The 15,487-nt window shown below is 37.8% G+C and overlaps 2 long non-coding RNA genes and 2 pseudogenes across 2 annotated transcripts; 1 reads left to right on the forward strand and 3 right to left on the reverse strand.

The window, feature by feature from the left end:
- Positions 1–5,673: 5,673 nt before the first annotated feature.
- On the reverse strand, positions 5,674–8,007 carry LOC143304859 (uncharacterized). Its single transcript, XR_013061492.1, has 3 exons — positions 7,914–8,007; positions 6,620–7,769; positions 5,674–6,313 (listed from the first exon to the last, which is right to left on the reverse strand). It is a non-coding gene; the product is annotated as an uncharacterized LOC143304859 (long non-coding RNA).
- Positions 8,008–8,862: 855 nt separating this feature from the next.
- On the reverse strand, positions 8,863–8,981 carry LOC143304870 (5S ribosomal RNA; annotated as a pseudogene).
- LOC143304863 (uncharacterized) lies at positions 8,882–11,337 on the forward strand. The gene is made up of 3 exons (XR_013061503.1): positions 8,882–9,007; positions 9,981–10,066; positions 10,536–11,337. It is a non-coding gene; the product is annotated as an uncharacterized LOC143304863 (long non-coding RNA).
- A 372-nt stretch (positions 11,338–11,709) lies between these two features.
- Positions 11,710–15,483, reverse strand: LOC143304861 (katanin p60 ATPase-containing subunit A-like 2; annotated as a pseudogene).
- Between the last annotated feature and the right edge of the window lie 4 nt (positions 15,484–15,487).

Here is a 15,487-nt window from a genome sequence, read left to right on the forward strand (position 1 = left end):
GATAAAGACTGGTTGTCTGTTTGAAGAACTTAACTAGTTAACTAAATCTTAAGATTTATAACAGGTCCTCAAGCTAGCTGAACATGTACTGTGTAGATGCATCGACGTCTGGTAATCGTCGCACCCGGAGAATAGGGTCTGCGTGTGGCGAGCCACGGGACAGAAACCGTTGGAATATTTACTGTCGAGTACCGCTACAACTATTTCTTTTTAAGGAGAACTATACTATTACCTCATACTTTCGTCAAGCAAAGCGTTCATCCCTTGACCGCTGCTACGTTCGGCGACTGGTTGTCGCCACGAGCCCAAGCTCATTATCACAAATCTCGAACAATTGTAATCGAGTTAAGTTATAGAGGCTAAAATATTGAGGGTTTTCCGATGAATTCCAAAGGAAGGCCCCGGTGTCCTTTCATCTCCGACATATATATTTTGTGGCATGCTTGTAAAATCTAGACATCATTCTTTTGGTAGCTTTTTATGATTGTATCACAATTTTAAGATTAATTAAACGAATATTTAATAATGATTTTAATATCGAAAGTAACGATTATTATACTACGAATTTTTATATGAATAGAGTATGTTAGAATATGTGAAACATAAGATCCGGTCAAGTAATAGGAACAAACGAAAAACAGTTTTGTACGAAGAAAAACAAGAAAGATATAAAGAATAACAGGCTTTGTTTTCGAGAAAATTGATCTTGGAAATCTGTTTGAAACATGTAAATTTGGTTAGTTACCGATTAAGCAGAGGGAAGTTATTCGACGTGCAAAAATAAGAGAAAAATGTGGAATAAGATCTTTCCATATAAAGCTTCATTTTCAAGAAAAACGAATTACTTCGTGCTCAGTTGATAACACTGTTCAACACGTAATTTTGCAACCTTCAATTTCTTTTACCACCGTTCCTGGTATGCCATCTACACCAACCGCTTTATTCCGGTTCATCTCAGCTCCGGCATCCAGTAGCGCTTCCTTCGTGATCAAGCCCTCGCTGACACTAATACTCCCGTGGGTTCTACTTATATTTCCCCTCGGTCTCGTTAAGAAAAGCTACGTCATGATAGCCCTGTACGCCCTTCGCTATGGATCCCTGCCCAACGAGGCACAGAACTCCTTTCAACCCTTCTCCTTGTTGGTTCGAATCAGTTTCCTCATCTGCCTCTTCTTTTTCCGCAACTCCTAAATCCACTGTGCCGCGTCTCCAGTTCCTCTCGCCATTGCTCTCTAGCTCTTCTTCTCGTCGTCATCACCTCCTTTCTTAACTTCATCGACTGTTCACTCCGCCAATAATTATGATTTTTCTTGCTCATCGGAGGATAAACCCTTTTTAATTCGGAGGTACATGAGGTTTCCACTGTAACGGCATACATCGAGCCCTCCTGCATAGATGTCCCTCGGTACATGTTACTAAGCTTTCCTAATTAACCATTGCCACCAGGTGGCCCACTTAGCCAGATTGACACATACCATTTCATATTGAATAATACTTCACTTCATACATGTAGATGGCACCACTCCTTAATGTATCATAAAGCCCCTAAAGAAGGGGCCCGCTTACCTATTGGCAACCGTATGACACGTGCGCGTCTCATCACGTCGTTCAAATTATTATGTGAGCCCTACTTCCTACACTCCATTGCATATAAGCATTTGCATTTGCATTTCCCCTATCCCATCAACTCACAGTTGACCCTAGTGACAAGAAAACCTCACCTTGCCCCAATGCTACCACCCACATGTATCTTCTTCAATTCATCGATCTACTAATATTCATGTGCCAATCCAGCAGGTATTAATCGTGTCGAAGCCACCCAAAGGGCAGTGTTAGTGTATTATTGTGTTCCATCGTGTGCAATTGCATTCTCTATCATACTTCATAATCTTACACCATTTAAATCTATTATATTAATTATCATCTCGAAGCCAATATTAAATACTGTTGCGTTGAAAATTAATACAAAACCATTCTCGTTATTCAATTAAAAGTAAAATAAATAACGACTAAAACAAAAACAAAACACGATAAACAGACTTAGCGTGATGAGTTATTGTTATTAAAGGCGTTTTTAATCTTTCCATTCTTAACCATTAATTTAATAGTTTGTAATTAATTAATTAATTAATTTGTAGTTATGAAGCTATAATAACTCATCAATAAATGCGAACAACCAACGTCCTTTCGAATTATCTACAACAACGTACTCACGCATATTAAACATTTACTAATACGTTATATACATTAATTTATTACTTTTTAAATTATCTACTGTTTCCTATTAATTCCTTTCTTTCTAATTCCACTCTCTAATTCTTTCACTGTTTTCCATTATGAACTGACTTTATCTGATGAGTCATTATAGTTCCAAACATATTTATCCTAAGCTATTGTATTTAAATTACTTAAGGTTGAAAATAAATTTCTTCTTAAAACTTTATATTTATATAGTTCTTCAATTATATTATGTAGTATTCTACGTAATACTCCTTCATTATATTACCACTCTTTATTATATTTTATTGAACTCTGGCTTCTCCTAATTCAATTCTAATTTTATTTCCTTTTAAAGTTTTATCATTTAAATTGAGATTCGTAATTGCATTTTTTTATAGATACTCGACTTTACCAACTCCTCTTCATATTTTAATTCAATAATTCAATAATTTATTGCCTTATATTCTTTGATATTGTTCATCTATGACTCATCACGCCACGATTATCGAGCATTATACTTCTTGTTTCTCTCACATTTAACATTAGATCCTCCAATTATTCCATTTATTTTTGTTCAGCGAAGATATTACCATTTAATTATACCCAAACATATTGCAACTCACTCACTCGATCATAATCCACGTCGACTCCCTTGTAATATACACCCTTTTTTTTTTATTAACGTGGAGGAAATCCGCACTGACACCAGGTCGCTTCTGGGGAAAAGCGGCGTGGTAGTGCCGGACTCCAGCCGACTAAAACCTCCACGATGACCGCCCCGGCTGCGATTGAAAGGGGCCCGGGAATTGGTGTGAGCGATACACCGCCCCCCCCCCCGCCTAATACCGCCGCTTGATGGAGCCATGTATCATACACCCTGATATTCACTTAATACTATTCCACTCACACCAATTCTCCTATCACCTCATCCCACTTCACACCCCTTACAATTTATCGTAATAATTCATTGCACTTCCCTCCCTCTTTGTAATCCACTGTAACCCATTGCAATTTTGTTGAAATTCGCACAAGCATACTGTATTTTCGACCAGTCGTGGGGAGACGCTTTTGCTAGGAAATGCGTCAATGGAAGTCGTAAATTCCCGTTACGATTGTAATAATCGATGCCGCGAACAGATCGATCCCCTGATTTCCATTGAGATAATAGGGGTGGTTGAGGTTGTATAACGCTGCGATTAACAGGGTTATAAAGTATGTATTTCCAACAACTTTACACAAGATAATAACGCCGATGCGTAAGAGGTAAGTGAAGAATAAATGGATTGCTCTTAGATGAGAGAATCAGTGTAGAGACGATGATTGATCTAAAGACAGAGCTCGCGTCCTGGTAGATATGTTGTCGTCGACGAAGTCTTGAGATGTTGGGTATGTTAGAATGGAGAGTTAACTGAACTTCCGCTCTCATGTAATTACGGAGGAAAGCTCGGTTTGTAGGTATTTTTTGAACGAAGGAAGGGGATTCGTTGTTCACACTTTTCGTTATGAAAAGTGAGGGTAACGGTCCGCGATGCGGCTTGATTATAACCCACGTTAATGCATAAAGGTATGAGGAAGAAGCCTCCTACCAACGTGGCTCATGGGTGACCTTGTTCATGGGAAAAACCAGCTTTGTCGTTAGACAAACATTCGTTTTTCCCATTAGGTGACTACCCGCTCTCTCCGTAATTTTTAATAGCGTCTAATAAACCTGACGACTTGTCTAAGAACCAGCCATAAACCGAAACACTTATAGGATTAGAAAATCCTTCCGGATAAGCACATTAACTTGAAAACATGTGCTAACAGTTAAATTAAAAAGTTAAGGTTTATGGTGGGTCCTTAGGTTTATTGAGGACCGGAATGACGGTACGTGGACCATAGGCTGCCAGGCATTGTCGTGACCAGTTTCGACCATTTTGTTTATTGACGGTCGGACGAAATGCGTCGTCTCCAGGTTTTGCGTGGCGCGTATCCCAGGATGGGAAAGTCCCTGGAGCGAATTATATACGCTGTGCCGCAAGGGTTTCAATACAAACGGTCGTACAATATCGCCTGATACGTCGTAATCAGGAAAACGTATCTTCCTTAATTGTAATGCGGATGTATCGGACTTGATGATGTTGCGCAGCTCGGTGTCGTTTTCTTGCGCTGCGGCGAGAGTTTTATGGTCCACAGATTTCCCTATCGCTTCGATGCGAGATAGAGCGTCGGCTACATTATTGTCCAAACCTTTAATGTATCAGATGTCGGTCGTGAACTGTCCAATGTAGTCAAGATGGCGAAATTGTCGCGGTGAACATTTGTGTAGATATTGATTGAACGCGCACATGAGGGGTTTCTAAAACGTTTAACTGCGGTGTACAGAGCAAGAAGTTTGCGGTCATATGCTCTATATTTTTTCGCTGCGCGGAGGTCAAGGATTTTGTAACAAATCTTAACGACTGCCATTTGTCGTTTACGCGTTGTTGTAGTACTGCTCCTATGGCGTAATCGGATGCGTCTACCGCGAGGCTGACGGGCCCGCCTGGTATCGGATGCGCTAGTGTCACACGCTCAGTAATGTCACATGTTGAGAAGCAGTAATAGGGTGGACAAAACATACTGCATGCCACAGCTATCGATACAATAACCAGATAGTAACGGAATAGCCGTCTCTGATATACACTCGGGGATAATCCCTACAGGGGGACTAAAACCTCAGCATAAAAACCTTTCCAAATTAGCGCTCGATATCTTTTTTATTATAGCACTCTGAACCCTCACTATTTTGGATTCGTACAATAAATTTTACTACTGTTAGGTAGATGATACATTTACACTGTACATGTGAATGTGTGTGTAAGCGTCAGAGGGCGTCCAGGTATCAGTTGAGACAAAGACGATTCGAAGCTGTTAGAAGAATCTGGTGGGGTCGGTTGACAACAAGCGTGCGTACAAGAGGGTTATCGAGGTCTTCGGAGTGTAATATATGTCGGAGATGAAAGAACACCGGAGCCTTTGGAATTTTGGATAATCTCGCAACATTGTAACCTAGAGTCTACTATAGCTGGAATTAAACAATTGTAGTTATTCAATCCGATTGTAATTGTTTGAGAGTTATGATAGTGAGCTTGTGCTCGAGGCGACAGCTAGTCGCCGAACGTAGCCGCGGTCACGGGATGAACGCTTTGTCTAACAAAGACATGGAGTAATTGTATAGCTCTCTTTAAAAATGAAATAGTTGTAACACACGGCAATAAACATTCCAACGGTCTCTGTCCCGTAACTCGCCACACGCAGACCCTATTCTTCGAGTAAGATGATTGCCAGATGTCGATGCGTCTCCGCAGTACATGTTCAGCTAGCCTGAGGGCCCGTTACAAATCTTAAGATTTAGCTAACTAAAGTTCTTCAAACAGACAAACAGTCTTTGTCCCAACTACGGGAAAATAGAGGAGACCTATTTTTCAACGAGCGGCGTCTCCCACTAGCAACTTTCCCTCGAGGGCGGCTAGCATCTTTTTCTAACCACCGATAGGGAGATTGACCAATTAGCAGCAATGCCAATTTTCCTTACTTTCTGAACGAAGGCTTTTCTCGACGAATCCGATGATCTCGTGTCCTTAGACACACCCCATTATAGTTCTTCTTTGTGGCATCATCGGGACGGAAACTCACTCTCTCGCTTGCGATCTCATCGACGAAAAGGTTGACACCTTACGGTCAGTGAATATCACCAAAGAATCTGACATAGAGTACGTACACCTACCATCCCGTTGGCTGCGTATTTGTTAGTGAACCTAAGACCATTGTCACTAGTGTTGCAAGTGTGTGATCATCGTCAGTTTGCGTCAACTCTGTAACCTTTTTGTTTGTGTCAATAAAAGTCACTTCCGTGGTCTAAGAAGATGGATAGCTTCAGTGAAGAATCATTACCTACCCCAAGTCCTCACCGTGATAGCGACTCGAGCCCGGACTCGGATCGTGACTCGACATGTCAATAGGAAAGGATGTACTTACTCTTAATAGGTGTGTACCCCTACGAGGTAAGACTTGGGCGAAGTGCGGTGATGTGTGAAGAAGGTTTCGATTTTAGGAGGTAGAACAGGATATCCTGAGAAGTGGAGTTTTATATTAAATTATATTAAAGTTATATTAATTTTATAATAGTAATATTATTATTATGGCAATAAACATTGTGCAGGTACGATGAAGTTTAACATTTTTTACCTATTTAACAGCAGATAGTTTATTGTAATTGACTATAGAGTTTATACGATTAATTGTTTACTAATATCGACTACAGAAGGAGGTTTTTAACTCTCCATATATCTATCAATGTTTATGTGTTTTATTAATTATTACTTGGTTGTAAGCATATATGAAGGAGTTACTTACTTGCTTTTACTAATGTACTTACTTGAGAGGTAAGTCTTGGCTTGCGTAGTGTTTAGGGAACGAGGTTTTTGATATCTAAAAATTGACTTTGAATTATTATTCATGAAGTGGATCTCGCTAGGATATCTATGCTCATTTTAATAATGGACCATTGTTACTTGATTTGTAGAGAGAGTTAGTTTATATTTAGTTTTTATATGTCGGAGAACAGTCAGGAACAGGGTTGTGGGCGTTTGATAGACCTCCCTTGGAGTTGGCCATCGTTGTGTGATAACGAAGATACGGCCTGATGCTACGAGTATGGACATTACCGATTCGACAATCAACAGCGGTGGTTGGGCACTTGTGATGTTAGTGACGTTGGTCTTAGGTCCGATGACGAATCCACGGTCAACGGGATGAAAGATATACTTGCTCTAACTCAAACTCACTGATCGTCAGGCGCTGCTCCCTTCGTCGGTGGGATCTCAGGAAAGAATGAATTTTCGTTTCAATGATGCCACAGAGGAAAACTATGATGGGGTGTGTCTAAGGACACGAGACCATCGGATTTGTCGAGGATAGCCCTCGTTCCGAAAGTAAGGGAAATTGACGTCGCTGTCAATTGGTCAGTTTGGGACAAAGACTGTCTGTCCGTTTGGAAAATCTTAATTGCCGGAAAAACCCAGGTTTTGTAGCGGGTCCTCGGGCTAACTGGATTTGTGCTGTGTACGTGCCTCAACATCAGGTATTCATTGTCCGAAGGAACCGTTGGAATGTTTTACTGTCACTCTACGTACCTCTATTGGTATTTCTTTTAACGAGGGTCATACTATAACTCCACACCTTTGTTAGGCGAAGCGCCCGTCCCGTTGACCGCGGCTACGTTCGGCGACTGGTGGTCGCCTTGAGCCCAAGTTTATTATCACAAATCGCAAACAAGTACAATTGGGCAGGATGACAGCAGATTGTTTAATTACGACTGTAAACTTTAATTACAATTTTACGGATTTTCCCGAAGTTCCAGAGGGAAGGCTCCGGTGTCCTTTCATCTCCGACATATATGTTTGATTCTACTTACTATATAATGACAATAAATTTATATTTTATGTATTTATGTATATGAGGTACTTACTTTGAGTGATAGTGATAAATTGATGATGGCATGTGTCTAGCGAAGGAGGTTTTGATGCCTGTAAGCAGGCCTCGAGTTAGTTTTGTTAAGAGGATTATTATATTCTCTTGTTTGATTTTGACTATGTGATTGTTATGTTACGCTTTATGCTTTATATTTATTTTGTCTACTCAAATAGATGTACTAGGAATGATGTACTTACTTCTAATAAGTGCGTGCTCCTACGAGGCAGAGAATTGGGTGATGAATGTGTTGAGGAGCAAAGAAGGAGCTGATCTTAGAAAGTAGAATGAAGAATTATCCTGCGAAGAGGAGTTTATTTTAATTATATTATTATATTAATTGACATTGAGTAGGTATTATGGAGTGTAGAGTATTTTTACTTATTTATTAGGATACTGTTATTATAATCGACTTTTGATTTTAGAGTTGTACGATTAAATTGTGTTATTAATAATTGACTAGAGAATAAGGCTTTAACTTTCCATATATCTATCAATGTTTGTGTGTATTATTAATTATTACTTCGTTGTAAGCATGTATGCAGGATGTACTTAGTTGCTTTACGTACTTATTCTTACTTGAGAGGTAAGCCTTGGCTGGCGTAGTACTAGGTGAGCGAGATTTTTCGATATCTGAAAGTAGATTTGAATGATCATTTAGTAAGTGGACCTCATTATCATATAATATATATTTTATTTATTAATGTACTATTAATATGGTACTATGAGATTTATTATATATTAGGCTATTTTACTATAATAGGTGACTATGTATTAGGTATAGTTATTATGTTTTAATAATTGACTAGTGATATAAAAGTATGGAGTTTGGTTTTTGTCTATAGTATTATAAGGGATGTACTTACTTTAAGAGGTTGTGATATTAAGTGGGTTGCTTACTTATTGATTTAATTTATTTAATGGTTAACTATTGATATATAAGGAGGTACTTACTTCAAGAGATAGGGTTAATTCGAGGATGGTCTAACGTCATGCGAAGGAGGTCTTGATGCCGGTAGTGATGAACTAGTTTGCGATCGTTAGTGCTTTTAGCGGTGATTGATATGTTTATTAAGTGGTGAATTGCTGGTGGACGTGAGCGCACCAAGCCTGAACCTCACCGAGGGGCGCGGCGGGCCTAGCGCGCTTCGCCAACGCCACACGGAGTTCCCAGGCGATCACCCATCCAAGTACTCTCCGTGTCCGGCGCTACTTAACTTTCGTGATCTGACGGGAACGAGTGCACTCAGCGCGGCCAGGGCGTTGGCATTTCTATTTTTTACTTAACATGTTTGTAAGTAGTTGTAGCATGACTGTAATTTGTTGTGTTTGTTGTCTGAGTACTGCATTTTGCTCACATATTTTTGTTGACTGCAGCGTCGTTATTGTTGTTGTTTTGATTTTGGTTGTTTAAGGGTGGTGTTTAGTTAGTTACTTGTGCATAACTTCGGCTACCAAAGGTGTTGATGGGGTAGAACTGATGCCGATGGAATTTGACGAAATCGTTATTGTGTTTAAATGTTACATTCGTCCATTAATTGTCGTAGAATATCGAGACTACGTGATAAGTAACACACATTTTGAGTCGATCCGTTAATTTTCCCACGATCAATCTATCAAGTTACGAGACGAGAAATTTTTAATTTATAATAAAAATGTATGAGATTACGCTTTTTCGATGTACGCTTTTTCGAAGATCTGTAGCGCAAAGAACAATTCTCTCTCCAACGGTTTCTTTGATACATATTATAGCATCGCCGGAACACTGTTTACGAAAGGCCGACGAAACACATACAGTGTCGCGATAAAGCGTAGGTGCCGACGGGCCGAAAGTGTCGGGAAACTTCAATAGGCCTAATGGCCCACCGATATCCCTTTGGTCCTTCCGTAAAATAATCGGAAGAAGGCGTATATAACCAAAATAGCAGACGGTTACGAACACGTGCGTAGCGGGGATATTGAAAGATGACAAAGGGAAGAAAATTATTACTGGACGTCTAGGTTACATCATCGAGAACACAAAAAGGAAACAAATATGTCCTGACCATACAGGATCTATTGACCAAGTGCTCCCTTAAAATTCCTACTGTAGCGGTTCATGGCCATAAAGAAAGTTCCAGGGCTGAAGCGCACGTGCTGGCCTGTGAAATGTGACGTCCGAGGTCAGGACGTCGTCAAAGAATAGACCCTATGATTTACAATAAAGCGCAAGTGCTTTCGATAAAGGAAACTGATTCCCTACCCCAGAAGAAAACATTCTGTTTCAGGCACCTCGGTATCCTATATGAATGGCAACGAGGAAAGGCTAGAGAGACGCAGAGAGATACAACTGATCAGTGAAGTCGAGTAAACGGTGAGTATGCGAAGAACAATACCAGTACGGCCCAGGTAACGCGTGCTGGTAAAACTATCAGGTCTTCCACGTATAATTAATAAACTCATTGTTAAATCAATCCGCGGAGTATTTCTTTGGCACCGTACACGTCCTACCACCTCACTGATAAAATCGAAAATAAAATCTAAGGAATATTACAACAGACGGATCAATAAACAAAATTTCAAAATGGTAGATTTGTTACATTTAATGAAAGAACTTAGTAGAGGGAAATCTCAAACGGATATACAGAACCTCATAAAGTTCCCAATATTTTCAAGTACTATAATATTGAAATCGAAGTAAAAGGAATGCCATGGTCAATACATATAAATAAATTAAAATTAACGCGCTCGCAATAGATAGTGACGAGCATTCAAACAGGCGGACCAAACACAACAAACAAAAGCAACACGTTAATAATGAAAACTTTTCCTATTATATACAGTACGGGCATCGTTTTTTATGAACAAGAACAAGGAGAGGAACTCTACGGTCCTTGGGATGGAGAACTTCCAGCCTATCACCCGGAGGTGTATGGATAATTACTCACTTACTGTTACCAATTACTCCAACACGCTTATTAAAATATCTTCGACCGTATCATTTGTCAAAACTGTTATTACAATGTAGATGAAATGCCAAAAGCAAAAAGGAATCGTAGACGTAGAGGCTATAATCCAGAATGATCGAGCTCTGTATACGACTGTTAAACTCGATATTTTGTTATCGAACTCACGATAAGAATAAATATAATGACCGAGCCCTTCTCGCTGGGGCATTCGATTGTTGCATATTCACTACCGTAATCTCCAGGTCGCATTGACAAATTTTGAACAGATGTTACGATAATAAAATGAGCCGTGACACTTTAACAATTTATGATTTTACAATCCGCGGGAAAATAACATACTCAATATTCTGATTTGTGACTCAACAAAAATAAAGAAACACATTTATACGTCCTCTGTACTGCATATGTCGTTGAACATGTGGAAAATCGCTAGTAGCACATAGATTATGAAGATACATTTTGCTTGTTATGATATAGTAATCCTACTTTTTCAGCACTGTATCATATTTGGATTTAGGCTTGAAGAACGCTTCTACTTTACTAGTGTTGCTGTTTTTAAGATCTGTTTCTCGTAGTAGGTCTATAGAATTGTACTATATATTCAATATTACTTTATGAATATATTATGAAAATTATGTAAGAAAATTTAAATAAAAGGCAAATTTGAGGTAACAAACTGATAGAGCATGTTATATAAAATATGTTGTAAAACGAATAAACTCACTTCACTTCACTTTTCGTTCACTTTTTATAACACTTCGTGCTTTGCTTTTTTGTAAAATGTTTCGACGTATTCATTTTTTTATTATTTTTATGCAAAATTATGTTATTCTGCCAGAACTTTGTAATTTAATTCTCTCAAGTTAACTTACTGTTTGAAACTGACTCCCTTCTGCGAAAACATTTTTTGACTAAATTTACCCAGATATTTTCTGTATCCAATACTCAGATCCGATGAATATTCGGAGCAGTTCAAGGCTTGAATTTCGAAAGAGGTCCCGGTGCACCTTTATTAAGCGTCAAGTAGGCCAAGGTGAAGAAATTTACCTTTATATATGATAATAGAGTTTATTATGCAGATCTAACAGAGTAACGGTACAAAATGTTACAGAATGATTCAAAGTATTAAAAGAGACTGCGTCAAAATATTTTAACAGATTGATTCGAGCGCTTATTTTGGGGGGTTTTTATATCGTGCTTTCTATACTGTGTGACACTATCGTGGGGTTTTAGTCGGTAAGTCCGACACTACCCCGACAGTGTCCATGAGGATCTCCCCACGAAAAAAAAGTTCAAGGCTTGAATATTTTTAGAAAAATAATAATTTCACTGATCTTAGTATTAATTTCAGTGATTTCAGTAAAAATAAATGTAATTTTCAGTATTACTAACAATTTGTTTTATCCTCTTCCTACCACATTTTGAAATACAAATTTTTAAACCTAAAGTTCAATCTAACAATGAAGGTCATCATCGAGGTTGATACATGTTCCAGTTTCGAATATACATCAAAAGAAGTATTTCCTTTCTTAAGTTGAGGTCACAATAAGCATCTTCAATCAGCATTTTATTCTTTTGTCTTAATGGTGAAAACAAGTGATCGAAGAGATAGTACGCATCAAAATATAATACAATATGCTCAAATATACTACACAACCTGCTACAATATACTGCAAGAGTAATTGAGACCGAACACGGAAGACCAGGAACGATAGCGTCATAAGCAGCTTGTTCCTTTTTGTTCTTTATTTGGAGTTTTAGATTTCTTCCCTTACAATAAGTAGCTCTTTGTGATCTATCTGTTTCCTCTCCTTTTTCCATCTACTTAGGGACTCATTTTTTGGAATCCGCGGACACAGTACGTAATTGATCTTCATCGAGCAATCTTGTCAATACGCATCGTCATTTGCCACTCCCTCATTTGAAGAGATTTGATGATAGTATTCCTATTACGGCATGTATATATTTCATGATATGGAGCAATATCATATGATGGTAATAAAAATTTCTCGAACGATAATCCATTTATTTATATTTTTCAATATCTGTCCTTACGATTGCGTATTTATTTGTTCCACGTATCATATTTATCCATTTGCATAACTGTAGGTGACATTTTTTTAAACAATTTTGCTAATATTTCATAACTTTTTAATTCATATTTCAAAGTGGTAACAGGTGTTTCTTTCTTTTCAAGTCTCCTCCATATCGGGCTTATTTCTAGTAGCCACGCTTGCTTACAAAGCAATTTTATATCTGCACAAGAATATCTTTCAGTACATTTTACTATGTGGTTTACAATATCTGTATTTTCTAATAAGTGGTTGCTAAGGTATAATTTGAATATACCAAGTCGAGCAACTTCATTGGGTAATGATACGTATATTTGCTTTTCGAGACGCCTGAGTAAAGCTGCATCAATGCCCCTAATAACATATTTACAATAAATATTATCGTTCTATTATACTAATAATAATGAAGGAATACTTCAAACAACACAATAACATATTTGGAATTTGGAGAAATATTACGATATTTTCTACTTAGAAAACATTGAAATAACGTGATATACGTACCAAGGGGAATTAGTTGTAGCCAGAAGAACTACATTAGAATTCTCATTAGACACTAATCCATCCAATCTAGAAAGAAGTTCTGACCTGAATCTCTTTGCAGGTTCAGACAATATACAGTCTCCTTTATTTGTGGCGATCCAGTCAATCTCGTCGATAAAAATAATTGTAGGCGAATGACTATAGGCAAGTTCAAATAAAACCTGTTCAGTTTAACAAATGTATTATTCATTAAATATTATATTCGAAATTCCTTAAATTCATTGCCTCATCACGAATATGATATCATTTCGTTTTCCAAACAACTATTCTATTTATATATAAATGACGAAAAATAAAATCAAATCTTTTTATACCTAGAATCTCTCCTTCATAGACAAAGGAACAAAGAAACTTATATAGACAAAGCAACTTACACGTATATACTTCTCGGAATCGCCTCTCCATTTGCTGACAGTTATGTTAATGAGCTGGCAGTTATGTTAAAAAAAGGTGCAATGGCATTCTGTCGCGACTGCCTTCGCTAACTTCGTTTTCCCTGTTTTGTATATTTCTTGTAAACACGTACAGAAATGAAAAGAATACGAGTATCTTACCTGTACCAGGTGGGCCGTACAGCAAAATACCTTTCCAGGGGGAAAACGGGCCATCAAAAAAGATATGATACTTAAGGGGATACACAACGGCCTCCTTAACAGCGGTTTTACATTCCTCTAGGCCTATAACGTCATCCCAATGTACATTTAATTTGTTTACTATGATCTCCTGTGACGATACAAAGATAAAATGGCGTCTTCTCTATATTAAGTAAGTGTTACGTAATTTGATATTTGAAGCGTTACTGAAATCACGTCATTGTCGATATACGTTGGACGGTTTATCGACGGGAATTTTATCGTTTAAAAGCTTTACGATACGTATATTAATCGAAAATAACTTACGCATGAGATGTCCTCAGCAATTTTTCGTAATTCCGGATTATCTGAATAAAGCTTTGCAATGCATTTCAATATCTTCGATTGCATGGATTGTTCCATTGGGACGTTAAATAGCTCTTCTGATGAACGTCCATCACTCTCATTGGGGAATATTGACGTCACTGTCATTGCGAGATTAATATGATTCGCATTATCATCAGTTATCTTCTGCTGTAGATTCGTCTCTTTCACAGGCTCACTTCTCGCTTGTTTACTAACAGATTTGGCTTTTGTCTCAATACTTCTACAAACACTGGATCATATTGTAATACGATACGTTGAATACGATACGTTGAATACGTTGAATACCGTTTAATATCGTTAAATAATTTAAATTCTTACGTTTTGCTTGCATTTGTCACTTCCCTCGTCATTTCCCTTCCAGTTATTTTCTTACACAATATGGGATATTTTTGAAATTTCATCTTGTAATAATTTTCATACTCTGCAACGATAATTTCCAAATCGATGTTGTCGCAAACCCGATGTTCGGGAGATAGACGAGCTTCCCGGAATAATACATCGCTAACGTCTATATACATAAAAAAATGTAGTTTTTAATTAATTATAGTTTTTAACTAATTAAAAATATTTTTCGCAATGACTGAACACTATAAGATAACCATCAAACAACTGTTTTATCTCTAGGTAAGACAGGCAAAAGAATGTATTTACTATATAAATCCTCGAAGATAATTTCTTGTCTTCTGCTTTTTAATTTCCAATTTTTAGATGGATAAGAATAATTTGAATTTATACTTCATATATTTGTTTATAACTAGTTAATCTACATAATCGATTGAGTTATTCTTAACTACTGAATTACCGATGTCGAATTTTCAAATTTGGTTTCGCCTTCTCTTTCCATGATGTCCACTGATTTCTATTTCGATTGGTCACTGACACTATTCAAAAGAATTGGAACTAGGAATATATTTTAATTATAATATACTCACCCATTGTGTTCCAAATAATCACATACAAGGTATAATATGTTCCGATGACGTTCCGAAATACGACTCTCCTCCTAATGCAACATGGATATAGAAAGATGGATGCAACATGGAAATAGAAAGAGAACACCATGTATAGATACTTCCTGTCCATGTTTAATCAGGCATGCACACTAGTGGACACTGACGCTGCTCGTATACCGCTGTTACATATTTCCTGTACAAGTGCGCGTCATTAGACAAGGACGGAACATCCTCTCTCTACTTCTCTATCGCGTTTTTAGTTCGCTCACGCGCTCTGTACTTATATCTATTACATTTCC

The sequence above is a fragment of the Bombus vancouverensis genome, unplaced genomic scaffold (genome assembly GCF_051014615.1).
Source record: "Bombus vancouverensis nearcticus unplaced genomic scaffold, iyBomVanc1_principal scaffold0060, whole genome shotgun sequence".
NCBI lineage: Eukaryota > Metazoa > Arthropoda > Insecta > Hymenoptera > Apidae > Bombus > Bombus vancouverensis.